The sequence below is a fragment of the Saccostrea cucullata genome, unplaced genomic scaffold, assembly GCF_032062105.1.
Source record: "Saccostrea cucullata isolate Sc308-1 unplaced genomic scaffold, CSIRO_AGI_Scuc_v1 ctg2503, whole genome shotgun sequence".
NCBI lineage: Eukaryota > Metazoa > Mollusca > Bivalvia > Ostreida > Ostreidae > Saccostrea > Saccostrea cuccullata.
Genome location: NW_026923258.1, coordinates 67,054 through 82,879, shown reverse-complemented (window position 1 = coordinate 82,879; position 15,826 = coordinate 67,054). Strand labels below are relative to the sequence as shown.

At 30.7% G+C, this 15,826-nt stretch overlaps 1 protein-coding gene and 1 long non-coding RNA gene across 7 annotated transcripts in view; both read left to right on the top strand.

The window, feature by feature from the left end:
* LOC134263576 (putative inhibitor of apoptosis) overlaps positions 1-15,826 on the top strand; it is a 68,031-nt gene that overhangs the window by 12,226 nt on the left and 39,979 nt on the right. The window lies entirely within an intron of this gene.
* Positions 9,166-15,804, top strand: LOC134263572 (uncharacterized). 4 transcript variants are annotated; one of them, XR_009991309.1, is made up of 3 exons: positions 9,166-9,205; positions 14,932-15,024; positions 15,110-15,804. It is a non-coding gene; the product is annotated as an uncharacterized LOC134263572 (long non-coding RNA). The 4 variants fall into 4 exon arrangements; XR_009991310.1 differs by lacking the exon at positions 9,166-9,205 and adding an exon at positions 11,906-11,952; XR_009991311.1 differs by lacking the exon at positions 9,166-9,205 and adding an exon at positions 12,380-12,510.

Below are 15,826 nucleotides of genomic sequence, written 5' to 3'. Positions count from 1 at the left end.
GAAATTTGAACCATGAAGGTTAATAAAGTTTCTAAAACTATGAGTCCATGCAAGATAGATACTTAACTAATATAAATTGTAATTCTGTTTTTCACTTGTGTGTAACTACATATAATCACATATGGATCTGTTATCAAAGGCTGTTGATGTATTTTCCCAATGTTGTACACCCCTCCTTTCATTAAATTACATAAATTATGGCCATTGAATAACACATATTGACCAGCTAATGGATACTTTAAATTCTGTGACAGAAACAGCTAGTTTGTCAAAATGTGCAGCTGTTGAAAGCAGGAAACTTCATATGACTTCCAAGGCCTTCCGCATGCGGGAAGCTATTGAAACTTTTGAAATGAAAATATGAACTTTATAATGTTTTGCAATGTTTCCGTGCAGGTATGGATTTATCTACATCATTTCACGTGCTTTGAGAGGTTCTATACGTAACACATACTGTTGAAGTATTGTGCAATATCATATTCAATTTAATAAAACCATATTGTTAACATTACTATAAGGAGAGGACGTTTTTAAAAACTTGTGTCCAATCCTTTTTTGTTATTTACACCTAAACAATAAAATATTTTCAAACCAACATTTCTATGAAATTATCTGTACGACAGACAGTATCGTGTGACTTGCATATTCGAAGTATTTTTACCTATAACGCCAGTAAAATTAATTGCATTTTTTAATTTTTGAATATTAACTATATCATGGTCTGTACTGTAGATCATTTTTTATTCGCGAGAACTTTATTTTATTTTCGCGTTATTACGCGAGACAGTGTGCTCGCGAAAATTTAATTCTCGTTTTTAATAGTATTCTTTAAGATTATATAAAGCAATAACCACGATTCCTAAAAATTTTGTCTCGCTAATCAAGAGTCATGACTATCTCGCGAAAATAAGGTGTCGCGAAAATTAAGTGATCTACATAAAATATTATCGGACACGTTTGCCAGTGCAGGCTGTATGAGGAAGATATCATTTTTGTTGCAATTGGTTTATCACGTCATTAGACAAGTGAAAAGTGTCACTTTCACGAAGATCTCAACTACTGAACATACAAATGCTAACTTTGTGCGAAACACTTCCTGGTGGTCTTAATTTGCAGCTCTCCGCTGGCAAGTGGTAGCGTCTCAGTGCAACTCAAGAGGGACGTTCAAATAATCAACAACAGGTACCGTACTGAATTGATAGAAAATAGATGTCTCCTTTCTTGTTAACATTATGGTAATCCGACAACAAAGCACTATGATAAACGTGATGACTGTAACTTTTAAATTGTCAATCTTCCTTACTTATGCAGCAAAATGGAGTAATATACCTTCATCATCAGCGTTGATTCGATACTCAAATGCATACTCTACGTTTGTACAATTTTCTAAATAGGTAAATTATTCGAACAAAGTGACCAAATAAGAACATCAGAAGCCTCGATTAAAGTCATTATTTCGTAATTTCTGTGCTCACGTAAAAACACAATCTCGAACGGTTCAATGAAGGGTTTTATTAAATTTGTGAAAGTGACACTGTGTGTGTGAGGAGAGCAGGAGCACTCTGTCTTTTTTCTGAAAGAAATCCATATCAATTACAATGTACTGCATTATATTTCTTTGTTCGAAGGAATTTTTGTTGCATCAGCAGGTAAATGCAGAAGGCATTTAAAAAAGTTTAGAGGATATTATCGTTTATTTTTTCTTTGTAGGTACGCCAGCATTCCTTAGTTTGATTTTAATCTAAACCGTCAAAAGTACATCGTTTAAACCTATTGAATATCAATGGAATTCGGTTACAATTATCTGCAGCTATAGCCTGTAAAGGTGTTGAAAGGATGAATGAATTTTTTAAAAGACAATTTCTACATATTTTCAGTAACTCAAATCCTATTCTTCACTATACAATACCCTCAAAGCGTGTCATTTGCCATCTTTAAGGATGAGCTAATACTAAAATTAATTTTTAGGGTCATTGTCTATAGGTTCTGTAGTATTATTTGTAAAACATACATTTACTCTGTATTGGGTAACACACAGACAGTTCCAAAAGCCATTTTATAATTGCGAATCTTACAAAATATTTATCAAAAGTTAACCAAATTTCATACACTCATTTCAGTACCTGCTTTGATAAAAGCTGTCTTACATGTACTTGTATTCAATTTAGTATAAGTCGATTTTTAAAAGGGAGTTGGACTTGGGGGTGGGGGTGAGAGAGAAATTCGTGATTTGAATGTCCAATAAGACCGGCTCACATGCCTTTGCTTGTAGGGGCTAAAGTATTGATTTCTCTCACATCTGGGACCACATAAGGAAAGGCAGAAGGTGGGCAGAGAAAGAGCTTTGTTACTAATTGTAAAACATGTGTTGCAATGTAGGTATATATGTGCATTTTATTGTAACCACTCCTAAAATTTTTTCTCAAAGAATATCAATGGGAATTTGTTTTCAATTCAAAGTACAAGCAATAAAATATTTTGTGGGCGGACATGATTTGGATACGTACCGTTAAAGTATAGATTCAGTGTGCATACAATAACGTCCATGAATAGATCTATTACATGGTATATTCAAAATTGATTGCCATACCTAATATTTGCGTCATAAACCTACGAATTAACAAGCTTTATTTATTTATTTTTTTTTTCAAGACGATTCCTATATATTTTCAGGGATTTAAATGGTGATCCTAAAAGATAAATAATGGGATATCATCCTTTCAGTTAACATGTACTTTGTTTGTTTGATTTTGAAATTTGATCTCAAAAATGTTTCACTCTCCGACGACGTCGTATTCGTGCCACATTGTACGATTATCTGAATCGTTCAAACGATTTAAAAATTGTACGAACAATTTTAATTTTTTTTTTCTACATTGTCAATATGGCACGAATACGCCGTCGTAATATTGGTTATATAGAGAATTTTTTAAAAAGTTTGTACGATTTTTAAAAACGTTTGAACAATTTAAAAAAAAATGATTGTACGATTTAGAAAATCATTTTTACGATTTAAAAAAAAATTGATTGTAGAATTTTTATTTCTTGTTATTACACTTGGAAGAAGCGTAGAAGAAAACTTCGCATAATTAGGACAACGTATCCACACATAGTTTCAATAAATGACACAATGAATGACAGAAAAATTGACCAAGGGATATTTCAAGATGGGTTTCACTTTTCGGACATTGCACAGATCCGTTCGCAAACTCACCAAGTCTTTGTAAGGGAACGAATGGAAAAGGACAAAAGCTAAGTTGGGACTGTTCAGACGTAAGACAAAATCCGAAATAGGGGATGTAGCTCTTCTCATTGAGAACACATGTGGGTCATGTGGTCAAATGCATAGATATAGGTGATTGTACTGGAAAGCTTTTATGACAGGATTTACCGTTTCTCAAGAAGATATCCCACGTCTTATTTCTATGCAAGATCTGTAATTATAGCATTGCAACAATATTATATATATATATATATATATATATATATATATATATATATATATATATATATATATATATATATATATATATATATATATCTATATATATATATATGCTTGTGGTTTTTTTCCAGTACGCTTCTGTTTTGAATCAGAACAAAAATCGTACAAACGATTTTCTAAATCGTACAAACGACTTTCTTTATCGTACAAACGATTTTCAATATAATACAAACTACACTGTATGTTAAAAATCAATTGTTTCAGCATCTACTGTGACATGGGACCTAGTTTTATGCAGTCTCATCTGAAGAAACACTTACAGTCTCCGCATCTTACAGTTTGATTTGAACCCACGAGGTAAGGACTAGCTCTCTACTCCGCAACTTTAGAGTAGACACTCTACTAAATCTGCACATTTTTGGCGATACCTGATATATATTGAGCAAACACAATGACTTTTTTTCTAGTTTCATAAATAAAGCATTGTTAAAAATTACGCATTATTGTCACTTGGCAATATCCTAATAACACACAGTTAGTATGTCAGGAATCAGGAATAAGGAATCAGGTTTCTGGGGTTGGGTTTCACAAAATTATCATAAGACAATCTTATGACTAAAACACCTGACAATATGACGACTTTCATAAGATATCTCAATGCTGTTTCTAAAAATAATCTTAGATATGAATGGTCTCAAGATAAGTCATAAGATATTTAAAATGCTGTAGAGTGCTCAAGGTCATTTGCTTGCATTTATGCTTTCAAATTTTTAAAAGACGTATATCTTTAATAATGTTGTAGAAGTTTTTGTCCACAGAAATATATTTTAGGTAGATCAACAATAATGTATCAATCTGTTTTCCTGTCTTTAAACAGGTACATATTACAAATGAGTGTTAATGGATCATTGTCTAAATTACATTGAATCCAGAAACTGCATACTTAAAGGATATAATAATGATTAACGTTTGAATAGATGAATTTGTTAAGAAAATTTAAAGTTACATTCTATTGAAAAGATGTGAAATACCATATTACTTTAAATTTGAACAACCAAAGCTACAGTACGATACACAACCGATTTTTACTGCTGCTGAATTAACCCTATTTTCCGAAAATTCAAACGCATCTTTTAATTTAAGAGGAAAACACTTGGCTTTAAGAAGGCTAGGAGGCCGTGGCCATTTTTAGACTATTTTTATCTCCTTTAAAAGAAGAGCTTCACATAAAGATATACCAAAATGATCAAATTTTAAAACTAATATGTATGAAATTTTCTTTGTCAAATGACAGCTGACAGCTAAAGATATTATATCTTAAAATTTAAGTTATATCTGGTGGTTATTTTTTTGTAAATTTGTTGACCCCCAGCCTCCTTAAGACCATTCGAAGTAAATACTAAATACAGCAGATTACGCACAGGAATTTCATTAACTTTCAGCACTGTTCAGTTTTTTTTCTTGATATTTGTAACTTACGTACGACGTCATGTGACGTCAGAGTCTAGACGCACCAAAAGTCACGTGCGATTTGACGAGCCCGATCTGAATCAAAACAATAGAAGAGTTTGCGCTCGCTCTAACGGTCGCACCGTCAACATATTATAAAGCATTGTTGGAAATTACGCATTATTGTCAACTTGGCATCCTTATAACATTATTAGTATATTAGATATCACATAACATTATTAGTATATTAGATATCATAAATCAGGTTTCTGGGGTTCGGTTTCACAAAATTATCATAAGAAAATCTTATGACTACAATATCTGACAGTATGACGACTATCATTCCCCATTTCAAAAAGGTGAGTTATTTCCTCGGAAGAGAACTCTTTTATTGTGTTTAATACACATGCGCTATAAATAAAGTCATTTCTGCGGACGTTCTTGATGTACATGTAAACATGTTCATGGTGAAATGCCTCTCATATGGAAAAATGTTATTGTGTTTTTGAATAAAAAGAAATATTAACTGATTCGTATTTTTTTTAATTGCCCACTCATAGTCTCTTTCTGGATTTGTATTTATCTTTATAGTAGTATAATAAGGCGCTTTTTAACCCCCACCCCCGTTCTTACAACAAAACCCCGAAACAAATTACTGATAAAATGCTGATACATATTCGAATAGGCCTATTGATTTTTTAAAAACAAAAGCTTATTTTCGGTAGTGGATGTTCTGCAGACGGATCGTCATAATTTACAAAATGTGCAAAACAAATATAAGAATTTTTAGTTATCAAGTTTTTACGAATTAATCTGGCCTGCTGCAGCCGTATTTTCTTCTCTGCATCACAAGAAATGTTTTGGACACTGATGACATGTCCATCTACAGTTTTACCTCTGAAATTGCTGCATATACAGCAGTAGTTTGTCTTCCGCGACCAATATCAAGAAACTGCGCTTTTGCTCGATTGTATGTCATAACATAGAACTTTTACTTACAAGAACACATTTGGTGACAATTAAAGGCCTATTTCATTTGAAGTAACCGTGTTTCCAGAATTTTTTATTTGTAAAATAATTGATTCACTGTATAATATTAAACCTTTGAATGGAATTCTAAATGAATAATTTAATCTCATGAGCTCATGTAACGACGAAAGATATTTCAATGCTGTTTCAAAAAATTTTAGACATGAAAAGTCTCAATAAAAGTCATAGGAAATTTCAAATGCTGTAGAGCGCTCAAGATCATTTGCTTGCATTTTCTCTTTTCTTTATTCTTATCAGGTAATAGTGTATCTTTAATAACTGTTGTAGAAGTTTTTTCAAGAAAGACATTTTTGGTCATCTTTCTACTTTCTCTTTGCCGACTGCAATTATTTTTGAAAAACCGAGGGGTATTTGTTTCTCTTTCGGAGCAACAGCACATTCCAACTTGTGGAGCTAATTTAAGAAAATTGATTAGTCGGATAGAAGTAGTTTTTGTATATTATTTTCTGAATAAATAATTCTAGAAATTCATGAAAATTTTCTTGATCCATCTTCAAAGAGAATTGGGAATTATAAATGAAAAATGCTAATTATTGCCATTTGCTTTATAAAATAACTGACAATTTTCACTTGCCGTTTACTATATATTTAACGTATTAAAACATGTTCTCTACTCTCAATAAGAGATACACATACATAAAAGAAGAATATTTTTTTCTTTGATTTATTGATCAAACTTTCTCAGGACATATACATACGATTTGTAATAAAAATGTACTTTAAATATTTAAATGATTATTTCTCCATTTTTTTAAATTAAAAAATATCTATATATAGGCGCATTTATATTTTAAAACCCTTCAATCGCAAATGAAAATGGCTGCATATGTTTCTGAGAAAGTTGCCTATAATCACTTTTGTTTTAATCTTACTTTTTTGATTTATCACGGTCTCCTTTGAAATATATTAATGCCATATTCACTCATCCATATAATACACACTATTTAAAGAAATTGAAAAACACCTAATTCCAAAATTAACACAATAAGCTATAATTTCATTTTCGAAAATAAACCTCGCTATCAGGTTTATTAATCTTTAAAATTTTTAAATTCATTTTCGTAAAATAGAGAGATTACCCGATGAATTGAATAAAACGAAAATGAAAGAAGAAAAGCACATAGCATAAAATGTGCGCCAAAAATTTAACTAAAGCACTTATTATACTGTCTAAATGAAAGAGGGACTTTTGGTTTCCACAGCTACGAATATTCTTTTTATAAAACGTGCTTTTTTAAAATTCCGACAACCCAAAGTATCCGTCAATTTCCAAGAGGTCGTGTCATATTCATCATTATATCTAGGTAAAAACTGCAAGAGGATTTAACAATTAATAATTCTCTGTAAGTACTTCTGTTTACACATGTTACTTAATTTATTATTTAACATTAATGATCTTCACTTCACCATTAAAGTGATACTGTAAATCAGGTTAATATCGCGGTCTGAAAAGATTGCGATTTGTTCAATTTTCAGCAATTCGCGGAGAAGAAAAAAAACATACATTTTTTAACAGTACTTGTAAACATTTTTCTTTAGGTGTATATTGTGTGAACTGTTCTTTTCAGTCTCTTACGAAAGTCGGTTTATGTATATCGGACATATAAGACAGGAAAGGCAAGTCGATATATTGTGTCAATTTTGAGCCCGATTAAATAATAACGAAACATCGGACCGATCCCGATTTGAAGTCAAAATCATGTTACGCATTCAGAATCTTTTTTTTTTATTTCCGAGTCCAAATGAAAAATTAATATAGTTGTCATATATTGTTGAACTTTTAATCATATAATTGAAATTAATTAATTGTCTTTAACCTGTTTACTTCGCAAGTGCCCTGATTAAAGGTAATGACTGAGTGATATGCACGGATGAAATATACAAGCTTGTTTAATTAAATAATTACATTGCACGTCTACTCTAGATGGCAAAACTACCGTTATCGTGAGCAATAGAAATTAATTAAACAATTAATAAGCTTTACAAAACACCAACAACTATACGTGTTTGTATACACTATCATAATTATAATGACAGTCTACATCTAAACACAGATGATAATAAAATTTCAGTTTATTCTTATAAATCTTTTCAAGAATTATTCACTGTATGTTGAATTCGCGGAATTTCTTTTCCTGCGAATATAGCGAATATTAACTCCGCGAGTTAATTTCCTGCTGTACAGTACAACTTTTGCATAATCAGGCACATACAGCAATCTTTTTTAAGTGGAATTTCTAGCTAGCTCATAAAATCCTACTTGTTAAAAGTTAAGAGTTCCAAATAAATTAATGATTGACACCCAATATGAAAAATTATGAGTAATTTTTTTTTGGGGGGGGAAACAGTAAAAAAAGAAAGAAAACCACCCATAGGGGACATACTGCTCTAAAATACATATACCCATTTGAAATTATAGGCCTAATTTCTAAGCATTTCAAAAAGGATGATAAGACCTTGCATTTTGAATTGACGTTTCAAGAAGTTTCTTATTTTCACAAATATCCTTTTATGAATATCAAAGTTTAGTAATAAAAAATCATTGTTTATTATGTATCTGCTGCCATTAACCGAATAATTTAGAAGGATTAATCGATTTAACACTATACACACAGCATACACTTTTCCATGGGTGCTTTCCACAGATATTTTATACGTATCACCTATATATAGTTTGCTCTGTATATGTCAGATGTATCAAACAACTTCACTGTCTGTATACAATGCAGCTTTAATGCTTTGGAAGAAATTATTCAGAACTGTTAAAGTTACATATACTTATTTGAACATATTATGTTCTTGGATGTATAACTTGTTACTCATAATTGTTTTTAAATGTAAAATTTTAAGTGCTGTCGTTTTAAAATCATGCCGAACAAATACAAATAACAATAACAAAGACAGATTTAGGAAGTAGATAAATGTGTCACAAGGCTTATTCATTACCAGTAATCAAAAACTAGGAAACTAGTGGTGGTTTACCTATATTTGTTTGATAATTTTAAACGTGATTGTCCCGTGCAGACGTAACGTACCTAAAATATGAGGATCATTGGTCACAACCATAATAAAAATTACGCCGTGTCTTGAAGTTCGTCCAAATAAAGTAATAAATATAGAAATAAAAATTAAAAGGGTTCTTTAGCAAAAAGCGTCTTTTTATACCCTGTATGGTGTATATATAAATCTAGAAAAACAATTTCTAAAGCAATCAGTAAATTTACGTCAGTCGTAGAGGGGTTTTTGTACGGTGCAAAGTAAGTAAGTTGAATTATTTATGTTCAAATATTCCATTGTTCAAATGATAAAACGAATTTCTTATAGCCAAACAGAAATGATTTCATTTTTTTCTCTCAAGAAATTTAAATTATACCGTTGTCGTCGTATTCCAAGGTTTCTATAAAAAGGAGGGACCGGAAAAGATCTATGTAATAATAACCAAAATAACCATGCTATATGTATATTTATGATGAAAAATGGCGCCACTTTTAATACTTAGAATGCCATCGCCTCTGGTTTACAACATGATCCAAATTCAATTGTTGGAAAGTTGTTGCTTGATGTTCAAGTTATCCATAAGGCCAATGGGCCTCTTATCATTTCTAAAACATCTGACTGACTGAACATATCAACTACCATAATATGAATCAATTGCTAATTGAATTAAGGAAAGAAAATGTGAACTTCCATCCCATTATACTCATACAAAAATTTATTTCACATGAATTAAAAAGTCGAATTCGCTGTTTAAAATGGCACATTTTAGATCAATCTATGATCAAAGTTTTATCAATTAATGAGTCTAAACAGGATTGTTTTTTTTTAGTGTTCAGCTTATCAGTAGTGCAGTATATAAATAATGTAATTTGTTAGAAATGTCTTTACAGTATATGCTAAAATCAAACCGAGCATCTTTAAATTCCATGTGACCAGCGCTGAAAGTAATACTCGACATGTAAATTACAATGAAATTTCTTAAGTGACGAAAATAAATTTTTTTAATCGTGGTATCTGCACGTAGTTACGAAAGCGTATTAGTGTTACTTGGACACTTCACTTTTTTTTAATTTCTACACTTTAAAGTGTAAATTTTACACATTAATCTTTAAATTTTACACTTAACACTTTAAAGTGTAAATTTTACACTTTAATCTATAAATTTTACACATTAATCTGTAAATTTAACACTTTAATCTGTAAATTTTACACATTAATCTGTAAAGTTTACACTTTAATCTGTAAAATTTACAAATTAATCTGTAAATTTTACACTTTATTTTGTAAAATTTACACTATAATCTGTAAATTTTACACTTTATTTTGTAAAATTTACACTATAATCTGTAAATTTTACAGTGTGTAAATTTTACACTTTATTTGTTTATTCACATAGTCAATTGAGCAACTTCACACATTCCAAATAACGCATTTTAAAACCAACAGACCGTTAATCATGCAAGATAATTACGGAAGCGTAATATCAATCTGAACTGCAAATAAAAACAAAAATATTTGAGATATATATTTTTTTACTTTTCGTTACACTATAGTAAAACTAAAGAAACACATGTATATATACTGAAACAAAAGCAGATCCCTGATTTCTTATGCTGGGGAAAATTTCAAGACCCATGAGGAAATAGTCCATCCTTGTTTTTCATATACTAAAAAACAAGTACGAGTACATGTAAAATAAAAATATACAAATAATTGTAAACATCTCAGTTTAATACTTTTTCTCATGTATCAGAGGTAAAACATCACAAATCGACCGTTCGATCATAACCTATTGCAGTTCAGGTTGTTCAAAATAAAGTGTAAATTTTACACTGTAAAGTGTAAAATTTACATTTTAAAGTATAAAATTTACAGATTATTATGTAAATTTTACAGATTAAAGTGTAGAATTCACAGATTAATGTGTAAATTTTACAGATTTAAGTGTAAATTTTACAGATTAATGTGTAAAATTTACAGATTAAAGTGTAAAATTTACACTTTAAATTGTAGAAATTAAAAAAAAATTGAAGTGTCCAAGTGGCACTAATACGCTTTAGTAGATATCAAATCAAAACTAATTAAATGATGTGAAGACTGCTTTGAACCGATATTGAATCGAAGCCATGCAGACATCCTTTAATTCTAAAAGCAAAGAACAATACAATGAACTTAAGATAAAATCTGACATGTCATGTATAAAACAGTCCTCAGTATATGAGAGTAAAATGAATTACATATTAAAAATACACATGTACACTGTGTATATGCCTAAGGCATTATCTGAATAATTGATATACAAGTCAGGTACTTTAATCTTAAGGCTGTATTTTTTCTTTTGCAACATGATGACTAGGGATGGAATTGTCTGTTTTGGACCACCGTTTTGGATGTTATGGAAAGTAAATACACGAAAATTAAGCAAATACATTTTGTGCGCTTTTTGATATCTCTTTTGACTTTCCATTTTTCAATTCAAACTTGACTATTATCTAATCATGTTTGCCTCTGTGTCAGTTATCAACGTATTACTAGTCAAAGATTAATGCGTTCTCAATGTATTTAAAGAATAGAAATTTAACAATATTTCCTAAACAATATGACCTTCATTTACTTTGCTGTTAAAATGTGTTGTTATGATGTAATTTTGAGTGATTTCAACCCCATAAGACTAAAATAAAGTATAAAATTTCTTTTTCTGAATAATAAGTATTATTAGCGTTCAGGAAAGCAAGATTGTACATGTACATGTCGACAATTATGTAATTTTGCACGTTAATATTAAGAGCTTGAAAATAGTTCCTCTATGATAAATATGAATAAAAGTTTAAAAATATTCTTTTTCTCTATCCTCAAAATAGTAAATGGCAATCAAGCAAAAAAAAAAATTTAAAATAGAATTAGCAGCTCATATAACTATAAGTTTTTTCTTCCTTATAGATTATAAAATACAGCTTCAGTGAAGGATCGGATGACAAAACAATCGACCACTTCTTAAGGCTTTTAAAATGGTACTTCCTGATCAAAATTAATGTTAATTGAGATTTTCCTATCTTTAAAAACACATTTCCGTCTTTCCGAGGATCCCTTAATTCTTTTTTTTTAAAATCATACAAAGAGTTAGATTCAGTCGGTAGCCAGCTGTTGTTCTTCAAATTATGCAAGCATTAAAAAAATGGGAAAACTACAAAGAGATTTGATTTTTTGATTATGAAACAAGGCCTATTATGTATATTTATATCAATTTATTACAGAAGGCTTTTGAGCATCAAGAACAAATCAAATCTATTTTATTTATTGATGCTTTTTTCTTGAGAAAAAGATTATTTACACAGACGTTTATAAAAGAATTTTTGAAACAACAAGGCCAGATACCCACAATAGGCGATACAACTAAATCTGCAATCCTCAATCAATTCATAAACATGGCTTCGTATTTGTTAGTGTCCAATGTTAGGAAAACCTTTATGAATTTCTGTGAACATTGAGTAAGATTCATTGATGGATTGATTGCTGCTTAACGCCGGGTAACAATATTTCAACCATATTTCGGCAGAAAAAATAAGAAAGTAAGTCATATTTTCCATTGAACTTATATGAAATGGTATTAGGAGTCTTTTAACCTAAAGAAAATGATTGAGTCAAGCACTTATTTTTTCGGCGAATCTGGGTTCCGTGAACACAATAAAGATTGTTTTTCCCTGTTTTGGAACAGAGCACAATGTCTTATATGGCCATTTTCCGATTTAAGGAACACAATTATGTATAGTCAGTTCGCGCAATTCTAGGAACACAATTTCTTAAAAAAAAAAGAATTTTGTTTGAAATAAAAGACCTTAAATAAATATTTATTTTTTTTTATAAAAAAAAATAAATATGCTTACAATGTGGGGAATACTAAGTAATCACTGAAACTATTAGGAAATGATAACATAGGTAAAAATCAATACTTTCGAGGGATCTGATAGAACAAATGATAAATTTTCCCAAATGCATTGGAAAACTAAATAAAAAAAACCAATTTATTTTTTGAAACTTCCATTTAGGAATTCCTTTGCTGAAAATAGGATTTTTAGTAACGAGTATTGAAAAAGAAGTTGCAATATTTTTGTATGGATTGAAATAATCAACGCCTTTTCTCTAGTGCCGTTGTGTAGCTCATTTTAAAATTTTTGAAGGGGGCCACATATTGATCGACAAACACAAATCCAGTTACGTAACAAGCAGATAATCAATATAACCTTTTTAACGTTCGTTTTTATGATATAAAACTCAACATTCCTTCATTTTCCTTTAGCCTACCAATTTTGTTTGTAAAAGTAGCATAAAAACTAGCTGACGTTCACTCTCTAAAATTAAATTCAGCAGATCAATGAATATAAAGCAAATAAAAATTCTTTTGATGATTATGTTAATATTTCATTTTCATTCTGTGATTTTATCGAATTGTATAATAGAAAGCATAGCCAGACTAACACTTATGCTAAAATCTTTCTTCTCACTGCAAAAGATTTTTTTTCATTAAAAACAGTTCTATTAAGAACATAATTATACAACTCACGGCCACGTCGTCTGTTACGTTACAAGCTCATATGAATTGTCACGCATGCTCTCTGTGATGACTATACTCTGTATTTTACATCTGGAGTGTAAGCTGTGAAGTAGGTAAGAAAACGTTACATCCTTGGGTAAATTGGATAATTCGGTAATTATCTTCTCTGTAGAGCTACATATATCATAACTTACAAACCATAGTTTTAAATTCAATTTGGCACTTTCCAGTTTACATTTTATTCAGGAAAAGATGTCAATCATAATAGATTTTTTTTTTAAAAATCAATATTGTTTTTTAAAGGGGAATGTGTTGATATGAACATAACTTATGAAAAAAACAATTTTGTTCATTTCAGCGTCGTCTGACTTTTTTCATTCAAATGTTATTACATTATTTCTACTCTGATTTGCCTACGGATTTTAAATATTTGTCTGATAAAGACAAAGGGGACATAGTAGGAATGACCGATAGACATGTCTCCAGGGTACCTGGTCCAACCTCTGACGACTTTAGAGGTCTACATTTGCTTTGCTCCTACTTTGAATTTTTTCAATGGACTTTGAGGTTGATTACCTTACGTTGATTTATATTTAATTATACAGAAATTATTCCTCAATTGACTTAATGTACAGACGTATATTTGTATTTTATATTTAACAATTCTTAACGGTAGACTTTGGCACGATTAAGATCTCTCATTGTTCAATGGCCGTAAGTTACAATTAACATTCCTTAAAATTGTTGTTAATAGCCCTTCTAACCCTGAAATTGATATCATCGAAAACTTCGTCTATTTATACTGCACTTTTGGTTTCAAGATAATTCGGTCCAACGCACTTTGTGCAGTTATCAAGTACCAGAGTTTTTTAAAATATGCCTGTTTTTGCGATTGAGGTAAGAATTTGGAAGAATTAACCCAGAACTAAACGCAACTTTTTGTGCGCAATAAATATACAGTTTTTACAATGGGTGCACTGTAGCTCACCGGTCTGTTTATTTATTTATTTTTTTCGGAGAGCTACAGATCTGCAGCTAAGACCTTAAACGTTTAGTGAACACCAGTAATTATTGCAAGCAAATCAAAAATAAGGGTATAGAACACATCCGAAGGTGAGAAAAGCCAGGTAACAGGTGCTCGGTCACAATACTTACTGTATAAACACTGCTTAAAGCGATAAAGGCCACTTAAAGGCATAGGAAACCGTAATTACTGTATATAAAAGTGCAATGAAATTTTTACGTTTCAAAACGGATTGTTTAATGCATTAATAAATAAGCATAGAAATATTAAAAAAATATACATACGAGTAACAGAGTACCGATTTTATTCGATACTCGGACGTTCCATCGACTACTTGGTTAACTGGGTACTCGATGACATCCCTAATTATAATTAAACAATCATATACAATTTCACGCAATTTTTCTATTGTAGATGAGAATGAACACTTTCTCCAGAGATAATATGATAACCTTTTAAAGGCAAACCATGTCATTCTTTTGTGGCCGTCAGAGAATAAATTCCAAGGTAATGACATCTACTTTTAGCTAATGTTAACTTTATAATATGTTCCTGCAATTGGTAATTTATTAACATGATGTATTTAATTCAGACAACTATCTACAAGATCAAAGAAAGACGTAATCACGTAGAAATATATGAATTACGAGGAAGAGATAGGGTCAAGATCAAGAAGAAGGCGCCGACTGAAGGTCGAATTGGGGTCAGATAACGACATCAGGACAAACCCTAAAGGTCAATGGAACCCAACCAGTGACGACATATGTCATGGCAAAAAATGTCCTGATGATAATTCATCCAGAATTAATCATGAACAGGGGAATAGAAAGGATTCTGATGGAAGCTATCCTAGCATACACTCCTGCAGTGGTAGCAAAATATCGCATAAATCAAAAAGAGAAGGATCTTTTGCGGGTACGGACAAAATTTCAAGAAGAGAAAAAGATGCAACACATCAATCATATAAATTCAATAGTTCACTCATTTTGAAAAGTGTACAGAGCATAGAGGCAATCGTAAAAAAGATTGAAAGCAACTTTAAAGCAGTTCCACCAACTGCTTTTTACAAGGAAAGTAAAGAAAACTATCAAAAGCATCAAAGAAAGAAATACAAAGTGCTTTTCCCCTCAAAACTGGATTTATGTGCCAGGAAAAAGAAAAATCAAAAGATTCGAGAAAAACACACAGAGTTTAATTTGGGGAAATGTGGTATTCAAAAGGTTTTCCAGGAAAGCATTTACCTTCACATCATTCTGGGAAGAGTAACAGAATAATTCATGAAATTTATAAAAATATATCAGGGCTAGTC